A 17,096-nucleotide genomic window follows, 5' to 3' on the forward strand; every position below is an offset into this window, starting at 1 on the left:
GTTTTTTGCTGTATTGTGATCCAAATTCATATACTAAAGGGAGGCTAACTTCTGACGAGCGGAGCGAGGCCCGTCGCGCGGAGGCTTGGGCCGAAGCGTAGCGTAGTCAGAAGTTAGCCCATACGTCGTGCCCTACAGGGACGCCTGCGGGGAGTGCGGGGGGCGGCAGCCCCCCGCGGTACGGTACGGATCGTTGGCACCGCCTATATATACATCTTGTAAGCCGCCGGCTAGGGTTTATCAGATTATAAGATAACCCACGGCGTTTGTAAACACCTCCCGATATAGTGAAGTTTTGCTGGCTGGCGCCCGTGGTTTTTTCCCCTTCTGTGTTGGAAGGGGTTTTCCACGTTAAATCTTGTGTCCCCTGCGTGTGTTCTTGTTTCGTTCTTCGTTATTTGCTTGTCGCTTTTATAACAAGTGGTATCAGAGCCCGTGTTTCAATCTAGGGTTTTGCGACATGTCTTCCTTGAAGTTCGATCTACCGCAGCTGGATTACACCACGAGATTTTCTTTGTGGCAAGTGAAGATGAGGGCGATACTTACCCAATCTTCTGATCTGGATGAAGCTCTTGATGGTTTTGGCAAGAAAGATGCCAAGACCTGGACCGACGATGAAAAGAGGAAAGACCGTAAGGCTTTTTCATTAATTCAGCTTCATCTATCCAATAATATCTTGCAGGAAGTGCTAGCTGAGAAATCCGCAGCGGCGCTGTGGTTGAAACTGGAATCGATCTGCATGTCCAAAGATCTAACCAGTAAGATGCACGTGAAGATGAAGTTGTTCTCGCACAAGCTGCAAGAAGGTGCGTCAATGATGAATCACCTATCGATCTTTAAAGAGATCGTTTCTGATTTGCTATCCATGGAGGTAAAATATGATGATGAGGATCTAGCTCTTATACTGTTAGTCTCGTTGCCTAATTCTTTTGCGAATTTTCGAGACACCTTGTTATACAGTCGTGATGAACTAACCCTTGCCGAAGTTTATGAGGCCCTCCAGCAGAGGGAAAAGATGAAATCTATGGTGCAGGCAGAGGGTTCATCATCTAAGGCAGAAGCACTGCAGGTCCGAGGCAGGACCGAGAACAGAAACAACAACTACAACAACTACAACAGAGATAAGAGCAAGACCGACAGAGGTCGCTCAAAGTCCAAGGGACGAGATGGTAAGTTCTGCAAGTACTGTAAGAAAACTAGCCACAATATTGATGATTGTTGGAAGTTGCAGAACAAAGAGAAAATAAACGGTACTTACCAACCGAAAAACAAATCTGAGGGTGATGGTAAGGCTGCTGTTGTTTCCAGTGATAATTCTGATGGCGATTGCCTAGTTGTGTTTGCTGGTTGTGTTTCTGGTAATGATGAGTGGATCCTTGATTCTGCATGTTCGTTTCATATTTGCTGTAACAAAGACTGGTTCAGTTCTTATGAGTTTGTGCAGAGTGGAGATGTTGTGCGTATGGGAGATAACAACCCACGTGAGATCGTGGGCATTGGCTCCGTTCAGATCAAGATGCATGATGGCATGACACGCACTCTGACAGATGTGAGACACATACCTGGCATGGCCAGAAATTTGATCTCTCTCAGTACCCTTGATGTTGACGGGTACAAACACTCCGGTTCTCGCGGAGTTCTGAAGGTATCAAAAGGTTCTCTCGTTCACATGATTGGTGATATGAATTCTGCAAAGTTATATGTTCTTAGAGGTAGAACTTTGTCTGGTATTGCTGCTGCTGTTATTCCCGATGAACCTGGTAAAACTAATCTGTGGCATATGCGTCTTGGACATATGAGTGAACATGGCATGACAGAATTGCACAGGAGAGACCTGCTAGATGGCTGCAATTTGAGTAAGTTTGAGTTCTGTGAGCACTGCATTTTTGGTAAGCATAAAAGAGTTAAATTAAATGCTTCCGTTCATACCACTAAAGGGATTTTAGATTATGTACATGCTGATGTGTGGGGACCTTCCCGCAAGACTTCTCTTGGTGGTGCAAATTACATGCTTACTATCATAGATGATTACTCCAGAAAAGTGTGGCCTTTCTTTCTGAAACATAAATCTGATGTGTTTGATGCTTTTAGAAAGTGGAAAGTTATGGTAGAGAAGCAAACAGAAAAGAAAGTTAAATTGCTTCGTACTGACAATGGCATGGAGTTTTGTTCTACTATTTTCAATGATTATTGCAGCGACGAAGGCACCACCTATATATACATCTTGTAAGCCGCCGGCTAGGGTTTATCAGATTATAAGATAACCCACGGCGTTTGTAAACACCTCCCGATATAGTGAAGTTTTGCTGGCTGGCGCCCGTGGTTTTTTCCCCTTCTGTGTTGGAAGGGGTTTTCCACGTTAAATCTTGTGTCCCCTGCGTGTGTTCTTGTTTCGTTCTTCGTTATTTGCTTGTCGCTTTTATAACAGTTTCGATAATCGGCTTTGTCAACATGTTCGATGAGCATTTCGTGATTTGCCATTCATCGTGATGTCAAAGCTTCCGTGATAGTGCATGTATGGTGACGATGTCGTGTGGATGGTGGCTACTTGCGGGAGTATCGGTCGGGGCATCCCTCTTTTTTCTCCTACGAAGCTCATGAATGAAGTCAGAGTTGCCTCTCATTGGCACTGCGATCGACTGTTTGGCACGAGCCAATGTGCATCTCGTGAATCCACAGCGAGGATCATGCCATTTGTGGTTGTATACAACAAAGTTGGATTCGCCGGTTTGAGGCAATGAGTGATGACCATGATGCTTTTGGGTGGCTTGGCGCTTCTTCTCTTCTCAGCAGTGTGTGTGTTTGCTTAGGTAGGCTGAGTGTGTTTACTTGAATGTTATTTTAGGTACATTTGGTGCAATGGATGCCGGTATCATTTATAAGGACAATGTTGTCACCATATTATAATAGGATTGAGGTTAGGATGATCCATAAAATCTTATCCACTACAACATATCATTGATATCATGGTAACAAGTTTCTACTTCATGCATTCATATAAATATTTCAACTTTTTGTAAGTTGCATCTCGACGTTTATTTTTTTATTTGCAAAAGTTGTGCTTTCTTGTGATATTCTGTAATTAAGAGATATTTTTATTGCAAATTTGAGTAGTTTGAGTTGTTGTATAATATGGAGAATATAAAAAATCATATTCAAAATTCATCAATATCCAATATTGCGAGATCCTGACCCAGGGCTTAATAGGATTGATAGAATACTCATACCAACAAGTTGTAACTTCTTTTCCGGAAGTGCTGTCCACAACTGGCGCGTGGTTGACGTGGGAGGTAGAAATCTCTGTGGTGTAGCTTTTCTTCATTCCCCGGCAACGGCGCCAGAAAATAGCTTGATGTCTACGCACGCTTCTTTTCCTGTAGACAGTGTTGGGCCTCCAAGAGTAGAGGTTTGTAGAACAGCAGCAAGTTTTCCTTAAGTGAATCACCCAAGGTTTATCGAACTCAGGGCGGAAGAGGTCAAAGATATCCCTCTCAAGCAACCCTGCAATCACGATACAAAAAGTCTCTTGTGTCCCCAACACACCTAATACACTTGTCAGATGTATAGGTGCACTAGTTCGGCGAAGAGATAGTGAAATACAAGTAATATGGATGGATATGAGTGGTAATAGCAATCTGAAATAAATATGGCAGCAAGTAAACATGCAGTAGAATAGTAAATAAACGGAGATTCGATGTTTGGAAACAAGCTCTAGGGATCCTACTTTCACTAGTGGACACTCTCAACATTGGTCACATAACTGAAACTACTCTACACTCTCTTGTTGGATGACAAACACCATTCATTGTGTAGGGCTACAAGAGCACCTCAATGCCGGAGTTAACAAGCTCCACAATATTCGATGTTCATATTTAAGTAACCTTAGAGTGCATGATAGACCAACGCAATTATACCGAGTACTAACATAGCATACACACTGTCAACAATAGCTATGAAAGGGGGAATAGATCGCATCAATACTATCATAGTAATAGTTAACTTCATAATCTACAAGAGATCACAATCATAGCTTATACCAAGTACTACATGATGCACACACTGTCAACATTACATCATGGAGGAGGAATAGACTACTTTAATAACATCACTAGAGTAGCACATAGATGATATTCAACTAGATCACAAAGAGAGAGAGATGAACCACATAGCTACGGTAGAGCGCTCAGCCTCGGGGGAGAACTACTCCCTCCTCATCATGGGAGACAGCGATGGCGATGAAGATGGCGGTGATGTCTTCCGGGGGCACTTCCCCGTCCCGGCGGCGTGCCGGAACAGAGACTTCTGTCCCCCGAATCTTGGCTTCGCGATGGCGGCGGCTCTGGAACTTTTCTCGTGTCGTGGCTTATTCGTATTGAAGTTTTAGGTCACCAGGGCTTAAATAGGCGAAGAGGCGGAGTCGGAAGGGTCCTGGGGGCCCACACAGTAGGGGGCGCGCCCCCCCTCTGGCCGCGCCGCCATGGCGTGTGGAGGCCCTCGGCCTCCCCTCTGGTCCCTCTTCGGTGTTCTGGAAGCTTCGTGGAAATATAAGATCGTGGGCCTTGATTTCGTCCAATTCTGAGAATATTTCCCGTGTAAGATTTCTGAAACCAAAAACAGCAGAAAACAGCAACTGGCTCTTCAGCATCTCATCAATAGGTTAGTGCCGAAAAATGCATAAATATGACATAAATTGTGTATAAAACATGTGAGTATCATCATAAAAGTAGCATGGAACATAAGAAATTATAGATACGTTTGAGACGTATCAAGCATCCCCAAGCTTAGTTCCTACTTGCCCTCGAGTAGGTAAATGATAACAAGGATAATTTCTGAAGTGACATGCTACTAACATAATCTTGATCCAATAATGATGTAAAGCATGTGAACTGAGATCAAACCATTCAAAGCAACTGTCTATATTGATATAAGAGATGATAATGCAAGAGTTAAACAAGCTAGAAGTTTTCATGAACTATTGCTTTAAAGACATGAAACCGTACAAAGTTCATTAAAGATGTTTTAAGTATCCAGCGTAGAAGTTCTATCCTTCATTCCAAGCATCAAGTAAATTTTCACAACATAAGAAGGATTCAGTCAAGTAAAAATAAACATGAACGTCATGAATCAACTGTTTCGAAGTCTACTCAACCGGTGAGCGCAAGCATTTGGTATTGGCACCAGGATGTTATGGCAAAAAGAACGTTAATGGGGGTTTGGAAGGCCAATGAAAGAAAGTCTCACAAAGCTATAAGTGATTATTAGACAAGAGGAAGTCTTATAATCAAAGCTATGCAAGGAGTAGTGATTGCCATGCAATGGATGCACATAGAGCTATATTTGTATGAAAGCTCTCCAATGGAACTAGTGGGGGTGCATCCAACTTGGTTGCTCACGAAGACCTAGAGCACTTTTGCGGAAGCTCATCATTGGAATATACAACCCAAGTTATATAGTGTAAATTCCCCACATAGTTATACTAGTAAAACATGAAAACTCTCTCATATGGAGTATAGGTGCTAAACATGAGCACAAATGATGACTATGAATACTGCAGGTGCTAAAACATGAGCACAAGTGTGGATAAAAGATAGTAATGCTGCCCCCCTTTTTTCTTTCTTTTCTCTTTTTTTCCTTTTTATTTTTCTTTTCTATTTTGTTTCTTTCTTTTCTTTTCTTTTTCTCTTTTTGATGGTCTCCATGGCTCTTTTCACTTTTAGGGACAACATCCTAATATGACAACACACTTTTTGGTACAAATAACTCATAATGAACAAAACATGATGTATAAAACTGTATGCCTCTGCCAGTGTAGCAGGATGTGCAATGATCTAGCGTAACATGGGTAAACCACACATCAGCTGTATAGAATCATGCAAAGCAATATATAAATAATAAATGACAACAAGTCATGTAATGTAAAATGGAAGTTGCATGGCAATATATCTCGGAACAGCTATGGAAATGCTGTGGTAGGTAGGTATGGTGGCTGTTTGGAGGAAGATGTATGGCTTATGTGTAGGAGAACAAGAGAAAGTCCTCCCACGGGTTTGGATGTACTGGCGAAGTATGCACAATTCTCAATGTGACCAAAAGGCAATGCACAGTACCGAAGGGGCTAGCAAATTTGGATGGTGGAAGCGCCAAAAACCGTAGCTTAACATTAGTCAAAAAGAACTCACAAGCTTATTGCAAACATCTAGCAGGTTCAACATTAAGAGCATGATTAAAATTTACTCCAAGGAGGGCCGTTCACGGTGGCACAAGTACCCCGCTAGCTCCCTCGACCTTCAGCACAACTTATTTATTACGAAAAAACTCTTAGACATGGAAAGCTATCAAGTCCAACTGCACCTTCAACTATTTAAGTAGAGTTTGTAGTACGGCACAAGCTTAAAGATAACAATCCACTACTAATTTTAACTTATTTATCCAGCAAGCTTTACCATCTAAATACCTCAAAACGTTTGCAAAGAATATGGTTATCAAAGCTCAATGATCTACAAGATTATGCAAGTATTTCATTATACCACTACCACATGCAACATTTCCTTAACCAACCAAATAACAATGAACGAAGCAGTTTTAACCTTCGCCATGAACATTAAAAGTAAAGCTAAGAACACATGTGTTCATATGCAACAACGGAGCGTGTCTCTCTCCCACACAAACATGAATTTATTCAGAGAATGAAAATAACAAAACGAAAATAAAAGCACACAGACGCTCCAAGTAAAGTACATAAGATGTGACAGAATAAAAATATAGTTTCACTAGAGGTGACCTGATAAGTTGTCGATGAAGAAGGGGATGCCTTGGGCATCCCCAAGCTTAGATGCTTGAGTCTTCTTGAATATGCAGGGATGAACCACGGGGGCATCCCCAAGCTTAGAGTTTTCACTCTCCTTGATCATATTGTATCATCCTCCTCTCTTGATCCTTGAAAACTTCCTCCACACCAAACTCAAAACAAACTCATTAGAGGGTTGCATAATCAAAAATTCACATGTTCAGAGGTGACATAATCATTCTTAACACTTCTGGACATTGCACAAAGCTACTGAAAGTTAATGGAACAAAGACATCCATCAAACATAGCAAAACAGGCAATGTGAAATAAAAGGCAGAATCTGTTAAAACAGAATAGTCTGTAAAGACGAATTTTTCTGGGGCACTGAACTTGCTCAGATGAAAATGCTCAAATTGAATGAAATTTGCGTACGTATCTGAGGATCACTCACGTAAATTGGCAGATTTTTCTGAGTTACCTACAGAGAATACTACTCAAATTCGTGACAGCAAGAAATCTGTTTCTGTGCAGTAATCCAAATCTAGTATGAACCTTACTATCAAAGACTTTACTTGGCACAACAATGCAATAAAATAAAGATAAGAAGAGGTTGCTACAGTAGTAACAACTTCCAAGACACAACAAAATAGTAGCAAAATAAAAACATGGGCTATCTCCCAAGAAGTGCTTTCTTTATAGCCATTAAGATGGGCTCAGCAATTTTAAGGAGCATCAAGAAGCAAATTAAAAACACTTTTAAGTCTAACCCACTTCCTATGAAATGGAATCTTGTAAATAAACAAGTCAATGAAGAACAAAGTGAATAGCATAGGAAGACAAAACAAGTGTAACTTCAAAATTCTCAACATAAAGAGGGGAAACTTAATATTATTAAGATGCATATAACCATGTTTCCCTCTCTCATAATAACTTTCAGTAGTATCATGAACAAACTCAACAATATAACTATCACATAAAGCATTCTTATCATGAGTCTCATGCATAAAATAATTACTACTCCCAACATAAGCATAGTCATTCTTATTAATTGTAGTGGGATCAAATTCAACAAAGTAGCTATCATTATTATTCTCATCACCATAATCATCATATATAGGAGGCATACTGTAATCATAATTAATTTTATCCTCAATAGTAGGTGGACGATAGTCATCATTGTAATCATCATATATAGGAGGTAAAGTATCATCAAAGTAAATTTTCTCCCCAAAACTTGGGGGACTAAAAATATCATGCTCATCAAAACCAGCTTCCCCAAGCTTAAATTCTTCCATAGCATTATCAACAATGGTGTTCATACTAATAACATTGCTACTAGCATGCAAATAAGGTTTCATAGGTTTTTAAATTTTCGCATCAGACAATCCATGTCTTAACTCAGGAAATAGATTAAAAAGCTCACTGTTATTTTCCATTATGTCTAACTAGTGAAAAACAAGAAACAAAAAGATGCAATTGTAGGATCTAAAGGAAATAGCTTCGAGCACTCACACACCGGCAACAGTGCTAGGAAATAACTTAGTAATCGGAGGATGTGAATACCTTTTACCTTACCTCCCTGGCAACGGCGCCAGAAAATAGCTTGCTGTCCACAACTGGCGCGTGGTTGACGTGGGAGGTAGAAATCTCTGTGGTGTAGCTTTTCTTCATTCCCCGGCAACGGCGCCAGAAAATAGCTTGATGTCTACACACGCTTCTTTTCCTGTAGACAGTGTTGGGCCTCCAAGAGCAGAGGTTTGTAGAACAGCAGCAAGTTTCCCTTAAGTGAATCACCCAAGGTTTATCGAACTCAGGGAGGAAGAGGTCAAAGATATCCCTCTCAAGCAACCCTGCAATCATGATACAAGAAATCTCTTGTGTCCCCAACACACCTAATACACTTGTCAGATGTATAGGTGCACTAGTTCAGCGAAGAGATAGTGAAATACAAGTAATATGGATGGATATGAGTGGTAATAGCAATCTGAAATAAATATGGCAGCAAGTAAACATGCAGTAGAACAGTAAATAAACGGAGATTCGATGTTTGGAAACAAGGCCTAGGGATCCTACTTTCACTAGTGGACACTCTCAACATTGATCACATAACTGAAACTACTCTACACTCTCTTGTTGGATGACAAACACCATTCATTGTGTAGGGCTACAAGAGCACCTCAATGCCGGAGTTAACAAGCTCCACAATATTCGATGTTCATATTTAAGTAACCTTAGAGTGCATGATAGACCAACGCAATTATACCGAGTACTAACATAGCATACACACTATCAACAATAGCTATGAAAGGGGGAATAGATCGCATCAATACTATCATAGTAATAGTTAACTTCATAATCTACAAGAGATCACAATCATAGCTTATACCAAGTACTACATGATGCACACACTGTCAACATTACATCATGGAGGAGGAATAGACTACTTTAATAACATCACTAGAGTAGCACATAGATGATATTCAACTAGATCACAAAGAGAGAGAGATGAACCACATAGCTACGGTAGAGCCCTCAGCCTCGGGGGAGAACTACTCCCTCCTCATCATGGGAGACAGCGATGGCGATGAAGATAGCGGTGATGTCTTCCGGGGGCACTTCCCCGTCCCGGCGGCGTGCCGGAACAGAGACTTCTATCCCCCGAATCTTGGCTTCGCGATGGCGGCGGCTCTGGAACTTTTCTCGTGTCGTGGCTTATTCGTATCGAAGTTTTAGGTCACCAGGGCTTAAATATGCGAAGAGGCGGAGTCGGAAGGGTCCTGGGGGGCCCACACAGTAGGGGGGTGCGCCCCCCCTCTGGCCGCGCCGCCATGGCGTGTGGAGGCCCTGGGCCTCCCCTCTGGTCCCTCTTCGGTGTTCTGGAAGCTTCGTGGAAATATAAGATCGTGGACCTTGATTTCGTCCAATTCCGAGAATATTTCCTCTGTAAGATTTCTGAAACCAAAAACAGCAGAAAACAGCAACTGGCTCTTCGGCATCTCGTCAATAGGTTAGTGCCGGAAAATGCATAAATATGACATAAAGTGTGTATAAAACATGTGAGTATCATCATAAAAGTAGCATGGAACATAAGAAATTATAGATATGTTTGAGACGTATCAGGAAGCTCATCTCCAAAAAAACTCCGAGGTTAAGTGTGCTTGGCCCGGAGTGATTTGAGGATGGGTGATCGGCCGGGAAGTTGATCCCGGGTGCGCATGAGTGAGGACAAAGTGCGTAGAAAAAACTAGTGTTGGTATGTGGGGATAGTCTAGAGATCCTACAGAGCTGCCAGGGGTAACAGGCCTGACCGGGGGGGGGGGGGGGTGGGTCGGGGTGTTACATTTGGTATCAGAGCTAACCTTCGCGGTAACACGAGCGCGTGTAGGTCAGGGGCACGGACATGTGGCCCGCCATGGCACATGTGCCAGCACTGGACACATGGACATGTGCCAAGAGGGAACATTCCTGGCTTGGGGCTGATCGATGAGGGCGTCAATCTTCTAAGGGGGGATGAGTGTGACATCCTGGCCCAGGGCTTAATAGGATTGATAGAATACTCATACCAATAAGTTGCAACATTTTTTTTCTGGAAACTCATCTCCAAAGAACTCCGAGGTTAAGTGTGCTTGGCCCGGAGTGATTTGAGGATGGGTGACCGACCGGGAAGTTGATACCGGGTGCGCATGAGTGAGGACAAAGTGCGTAGAAAATACTAGTGCTGGTCTGTGGGGCTAGTCTAGAGATCCTAGAGAGTTGCGAGGGGTAACATGCCCGGCCTAGGGATGGTCGGGGTGTTACAAATATGTCAACTTAGCAATTTTATTGTATATCTCTCTCAAGTGCTCTTTCTTCTTTTGATACTTGTTGCCACTCTAAAGAATACCAACTATGTGTTGTTCTCTTATTTCTAGTTGTTATGTTTGAGGTTTTCGTGGTTGAAGTTCATTAATGTATAATAACACAAAAATTAAACTATGGGCTATGCTTTCAAGCAAAATATATTATTGGTATTTTTTTCTGACTTCCTCCTTAGATATTGTCAACACCAGGATTTTTAAGTCCGAATGCCTATTATGTCATACATCGCAATCCCAGGAATATTGTTGTTGCGAGGCATAATAGTTAAGTATCACAGTCATCATTCATTACAAACCATATTGTCTTACAATTGGAATCACATGATCCATATTACACGAATAGATGATCTAATGATCATCGAACAAACATCAGTTCATAGTGGAAGCGTAAAGATAAATGGACTCTGTAGTCCACAGGCTAATGCTTGACGTTGGAAGACTCCTAGTTGTCGTAGGCGTCCTGCTGGTCATCTCCATGTTCATCTTCATACTCTGGCCATTTGAATAGCCAGGGACAAAGCCGTGAGTACGTTGAGTACTCGCAAACTAATACTAGTGTAAGTGCTAGACAATTCTAGTAAGGGTTGCTAAGCTTTAGTTTATTTGCATAAAGCCAATTTTAGTTCACAAGTATTTGAGAAAAGCCTTATTCATGTGCTAACTAACTCAAGTGGGAACATTAGTGTCATTCCCACAACATTGTTGTGATTCAAAGTCAAGTCACCAATTCACCATTCATCTCACCATCATTTTCAAGAATCTGACACCGGAAACTGTATGGCCTTTCCAACCGTTCGTAACCGTGGACGCGACTATTCGAATAGATTTACACTCTGCAGAGGTTGCACACTTGTGCCACAACATTTGATTTCATCCGCCGGGATTACCCCGAATCATCGTAACACAGTACGCGGATCATCAACCATAACCTTTCACTTACAAACCCTAGTATGAGCACCTCTCCCCATGAGCTTGGCCTCCCAGTGAAGAACAACTGTCAACCTGGGAACTGCACAGGGCTTGGCCGTACAATTCACCTCAATTCACATCATTTCTCAACCACGGAGGCAGCCTCAAGCATAACCCCTATGATGTGTGTTCAGAGGGAACCCATACTAAGATGCATAAACTTCCAGTTAAGCCCTACCCATAATCAGGTATTGTGGGGGTACTCAATATTGGAAAGGTATCGCATTCAAACCAATATCAGTTTTATCAAAAATCACCATCTTCTCTTGGTCATATTCACCTTCAAAATTCATTCAATGGAATGCTTCATCATTCCAAGGTTTCAAATTCATTTCAATTCACATGTTCCCATCTAGAGTAGTCAAGTTTTAATAATTAGCACTAGCTCTAATCATGAGGGGTGCTACTTGCTTAACTAGCTTGAGACTAACTTTACTACTCTAATAACCTTCTTTCACTTTGACCAAAGTTAACTATAAAAGTAACTCTTTACGAAAACAAGTAAAAACTTGTAAGGTAGAAACTTGGGATAGGCTTATGGTAAGAAAGGTAAGACTATGGTGCCTTGCCCCAAAGGGCTTTGCACTTTGCAAGAATATTAGCTTGCCTTGGTAGTTCTCAAAGTTCTCCTCCTCCTCCTCTTGGTAGCAACCTTCTTCCTCCGGGTATTCTCCGGTGCTAGCGTCTAAATTTGAAAACAAGTATAATCACTCAACTAATTCAATGGCTATTCCAAACATCACATATATTCACACAAACTATTCTATGCACACACTTAGTACAATTAGGGTGCATTGGTTGTGTTGCTTGAGGAGAAATAATTTCCTCTCATTTAATATGTAAATGATAGTTTCCATAGGGTTCTTGAGAAATAATTTCCTCTCATTGAAATCTTCTAAAGATTTAATTTCTCCAACAATCCTACATGAATTTATGTTGACCTAAGTCAACCATTCATTATCATCATTTGAGAAAATGATTTAAATGAGGTAGACCACCTCATACTATTTAATAATGCCTATTATGATTTAATTTCTCCAAGCATTTCATATGAGATTATTTGACCAGGGGTCCAACTTCATATGAATGCATTTGAGACAAGATTTAAATGAAGTATAACACTTCATATAATTTGCATAATAGTTTTGGACAATATCACTTAAGTAAACTAGCCATATTGTCAATTATTTAAACTAGGGCATGATCATACAAAGTGACCACACCATTTTGTTGCAGAAACAATTAGTGTAAGTCAAATGTGAGCTATAGGAGTTGGAATTAACTAATTATCACTTTTGGTTGATTTTTAAAATTTATTTGAATGTGAAAAAGTCCCTGCTTTCATCTTTTTATCAGTTTAATTCTACAACAGATATCAAGATGAGACCAGTGGCATGTTGTAGATCTTTTTACTAGCTTTCCAACAATATAAAATTTGCTAAATTTGGCCAAGCCAAACAGATTCTATTTAATTTCTAATTTGGTCTAGTATTGATTTTAAATTGAAAATATTTAAACTGGATTTGAATTAACAGGCCGGCGGGAAAACGAGGTGGGCCGAAACGGTTCAAAATAGAGCAAAACGGCCCAGCAGCGCATCTCGTGCGAGTGGGCCGCCTGACAGAGTGGGGCCACTCGTCAGCGACTATTCAAAGCCGAATCGGTATGGATCAACGAGAAGCGTTGGATTAGATCCTGATCGGACGAACGACAGTCGTCGTCTTCTCCGACGAGAGCCCGACGCTCTGGCGGCGAGCCTAGGGGGTCGGAGGGCTAACCGTGGGTTCGGCGAGCGGCGACGGTGTTCCGTTCGAGGTTGTCGATGAAGGGGAAGAAGCCTGTAGCAGTGGCGTAGCTCGAGGAGGCCTGGATCGATGGCGATTTCACCAGGGCTTCCGCGGCTCCGATCGCTCGATTGGCGCTGCTCTGTCTTTGATTCGATGAGTGGAGTGGTGGTGGAGAAGCAAGGATGGGAGGAGAGGTTGGTGCGGTGCTTGGATTGCTCAGGGAAGGCCTCTATTTATAGAGACGCAGGTGTGCTGCGGGGCAGAGTGAGGGTCGACATGCGCGCGGCGATTCCGGCGAGTGTTGGGGCTAGGCGAAGGTGCTGCAGTGTTCTACATGTCCAGGCGAAGTTAACGGTGGCGACAGCTCGGTCGGGCAGCGGCTAGATAGCTCGCATTGCTTCCATGTCTGCGGCGGCGTCTACGGGATCGTGTCGTCGTCTCCGGCGGCGGCGGTCCAGGGGCTGGTCGTGAGCGTGTCTGGCGGGTCTGAGGTGGCGCTGCGGTGCTGAACTCGTTGCTGGAGGGGCCAGAGCGAGAGGGAGCTGGTGGGGTGGCGTGTGGCCAGCGACGTCCACGGCATGCACACTCGCGACGTGAGCGGCATCCTGGCGCATTCTGGGCGCGCGTTCTCCAGCGTTGGTCATCGTCGAGCTTGACAGTGGCGTGGCTAGGGAGGTGTAGGGAGGTGTGGTGGTGAGTGTGGGCACCAGGGCCAGGGTGGTCGACGATGGAGAGAAGAGGAGGTGCGGCATGGCCAGCATGGTCATGCACATGCATGCTATGCATCTCCTCTTAGGGTTACTAGGTGGTATTTAGGGAGAGAGGGAGCTAGGGGACCAAGTAGAGTAGTTTGGGGCAGTAGCTTAGTGTAGGACACTATTTGCTATAGTGTTTGAATTTATTCCATAGTTGCATTTTGCAAATTTTGTCTAAATTTGAATGAGTTCAGAAGGTTGCAAGATTTGAAAAGTGTGTGTTTGGTTGAGTTGTATTTGACCAGAGAGAATGATGGGTGGTGGTGGAATTTCCAAAATCAAAGAATTGCAAATTTTGCTAAGTGGGAGATTGTTCCACATAACAAAAAGTTCCAACTTTGCATGAGCATAGCATTTGATCCAAAGTGAATTTGGCATGGTGGTCTTTACCAAAGTTGTTCACCTTGATGTGCTCTTGGATGAGGTGCAAAGAATTGAGCAAGTTTGGTTTGAAAAATTTGAATTACAAAGGCTCAAAGTAGGGATCAGACTATAAATGGCAGATTTGACCATTATCATATGTGATCCCATTTTGAGTTTGAATTTCATTTGATTTGTGTTTCTTTGATTCCAAAAGTTGTAATAAGTGTTTAGTAACATTATTCAACTAATGGGGAAGACCAAAATGGTCTAGGGTAAAGATTTATAAAAATGGCATAAACCATATGTTAGGGTTTTAGGGTTCTTATTCTTATTTGATTTCTTTCTCTTTTTGATTTATTTGGTTTGTGATCTTCACTTGATCACATTAGGGTTTTAGGGTTTACCACATAAACATAATAACAATCATCATGGCATATCACTCAAATGCACAAGTCCTATGCAGGGTACTATATGCAAATAAAAGTTTTTGTTGGCTCTGAATTTTGAATTCTGGAATTCTTCTAACTTTCTTTTTATTGAAATTTGGGATGTTACAAACCCTTCCCCCTTACAAAAGATCTTGTCCCGAGATCTAAAAGAAAGTTAGGTACTAAAGAGATCTGGGTACTCCTTCTTCATGAAGTCTTCACGTTCCCAGGTGGTTTCATCTTCGGTATGATTGCTCCATTGAATCTTCAGGAACTTGATGCTTCGGGTGCGGGTGGTTCGGTAAGCTTCCTCCAAGATGCATATCGGCACTTCGCGGTACGTCAGGTCCTTGTTGATATCCACCAATCGGTGATTGATGTTCTTGAACACTTCGGTCTTCTCAGGGACTTCAAGGCACTTCCGGAGGAGTGAGATGTGAAAAACGTCGTGCACAGCCGACATCTCTTCAGGTAGTTCCAGTTGATAAGATACTTCGCCTCGGCGACTCAGAACTTTGAAGGGTCCGACATATCGGGGTGCGAGCTTTCCTTTCAGCTGAAATCTCTGCATTCCTTTCAAGGGGGATACCTTGAGATAGACGAAGTCTCCGATCTCGAAGGTCATCTCTCGGCGTCTCCTGTCGGTAGCTCTTCTGTCTTGATTGCGCCGTCTTGAGGTACTCGCGGATCTTGTGTACTTTCTCTTTGGCTTCACGAAGAACATCTGGTCCAAAGACTTGGCTTTCTTCGACTTCTGACCAGTTCAGAGGGGTACGGCATTTCCTTCCGTACAAGGCTTAAAAGGGGGCCATCTGTAGGCTGGCTTGATAGCTGTTGTTGTAAGAGAACTCTGCGTATGACAGACAGTCTTCCCACTTGGATCCATATTCCAGTACACATGCTCTAAGCATGTCTTCCAGTATCTGGTTGACTCTCTCAGTCTGTCCGTCAGTCTGAGGGTGATAGGCGGTGCTGAAATTCAGACGGGTTCCTAGTCCTTCGTGCACTTTCTGCCAGAATCTTGAGGTGAATTGTGATCCTCTATCTGACACTATCGATTTCGGGGTTCCGTGCAGGGCGACTATTATGGAGATGTACAGTTCAGCTAACTTTGGGCCTTGGTATGTGGTCTTGACGGCGATGAAATGGGCTACCTTGGTCAGTCTATCGACAACTACCCATATTGAATCATTGCCTTTGCTGGATTTGGGCAAACCGGTGATAAAGTCCATTCCTACAGAGTCCCACTTCCATTCTGGAATCTGTAGGGGTTGCAACAGTCCTGCGGGTCGTTGATGTTCCGCCTTGACTCTCCGACAGATGTCACACTTGGCGATGTAGCTGCCGATTTCTCTCTTCATTCCATGCCACCAGAATTGCTCCTTAAAATCTTGATACATCTTGGTACCTCCGGGGTGGATTGAGTAAAGGGTGTCATGGGCTTCTTGCAGGATGACTTGCTTCAAGTCTGAGTCCGATGGTACACAAAGGCGTTCTTTGTACCAAAGAACTCCGACTTCATCTACGGTGAATCCTGGTGCTTTTCCTGCGGCTATCTGTTTCTTGATTCCGTCGATGCTAGCGTTTCCTTTCTGGGCTTCCTTGATCTGGCTAACCAAGGTGGGTTGAAGTTCTATGCTGGCTAGGAATCCTTCACTAACAAGTTCAAGTCTGAACTGTTCAAACTCTTGAAACAGGCTGGGCTGCTCGATTGCGATCATGGAGTTCAACTGACACGGCAGTCGACTCAAAGCATCCGCTACCACATTGGCCTTGCCGGGGTGGTAGTGAATCTCCATGTCATAATCCTTGATCAATTCGATCCATCGGCGTTGCCTCATGTTCAGCTCCTTCTGGGTGAAGATGTATTTCAGGCTCTTGTGGTCGGAGTAGATCTCGCATCGATTACCCATGAGGTAATGGCGCCATACTTTCAAGGCTAGGACCACGGCTACGAGCTCTAGGTCGTGGGTTGGGTAGTTCTGCTCATGTTGCTTCAGCTGTCTTGAAAGGTAAGATATGACTTTGCCTTCTTGCATAAGCACACATCCAAGACCAATCTTGGAGGCGTCGCAATATACGTCAAAGGGCTTGGTGATGTCTGGCATTATCAGGATTGGGGCTGAGGTCAGTCTACTCTTGAGTTGTTG

The sequence above is a fragment of the Lolium perenne genome, chromosome 3 (genome assembly GCF_019359855.2).
Source record: "Lolium perenne isolate Kyuss_39 chromosome 3, Kyuss_2.0, whole genome shotgun sequence".
NCBI lineage: Eukaryota > Viridiplantae > Streptophyta > Magnoliopsida > Poales > Poaceae > Lolium > Lolium perenne.